The sequence below is a fragment of the Cynara cardunculus genome (genome assembly GCF_001531365.2).
Source record: "Cynara cardunculus var. scolymus isolate 2C chromosome LG 13, CcrdV1, whole genome shotgun sequence".
Lineage (NCBI taxonomy): Eukaryota > Viridiplantae > Streptophyta > Magnoliopsida > Asterales > Asteraceae > Cynara > Cynara cardunculus.
This window is the reverse complement of record NC_037540.1, coordinates 29,041,894-29,042,609: the sequence shown is the minus strand read 5'-3', so window position 1 is coordinate 29,042,609 and position 716 is coordinate 29,041,894. Positions and strand designations below refer to the sequence as shown.

Below are 716 nucleotides of genomic sequence, written 5' to 3'. Positions count from 1 at the left end.
ATTATGCTATCACGGATTTTGAGCAATTAAATTTTGGGATAGTTGGACCACATATGACCGCTCTCCATTTCGAACTAAAACCAATCATGTTTTACATGTTGCAAACGAATGGCCAATTTTCCAGACTGCCCTTAGAGAACCCACATTCACACTTAAAGTCTTTTATGGAAATCACTGATGCTTTCCTGATCCCGAGAGTGTCCAATGACGCTCTCAGACTTACTTTATTTCCATTTTCATTGAGGAATCGGGCAAAAGCATGGTTTAACACTTTAACACCAGAATCTATGTCGTCTTGCAGTAACATGGCGGAATTCTTTTTGCGAAAATATTTCCCACGAATAAGGAACGCTAAGTCCAGAAACGGGATCTGTCTTTTCAAACAACTGGATGATGAAGTTGTTCCTAACGCATGGGAAAGGTTCAAAGAGCTATTGAGGAATTGCCCACACCATGGCATTCCATATTTTTTTCAACTTGAGACGTTTTACAATGGGTTAAGTCCCATGACAAAACAAATGCTCGACGCGACTGCAGGCAGAGCCTTTACAACCAATACCTATAATGAGGGATATGAAATCCTGGAAAAGATATCAGCAAATAATGGGCATTAGGCCGACCCACGTGCCCAACCACAGAAAAAGACTGCTGGAATACATGAGGTGGATGCATATACTGTATTAACAGCTCAGCTCACCTCCATGACCAATTTATTG

The 716-nt window shown here is 41.1% G+C and overlaps 1 non-coding gene across 1 annotated transcript; it reads right to left on the bottom strand.

Annotated features, from left to right (window-relative positions):
* Positions 1-353: 353 nt before the first annotated feature.
* On the bottom strand, positions 354-460 carry LOC112526260. Its single transcript, XR_003070582.1, has one exon. It is a non-coding gene; the product is annotated as a small nucleolar RNA R71 (small nucleolar RNA).
* Positions 461-716: the final 256 nt, after the last annotated feature.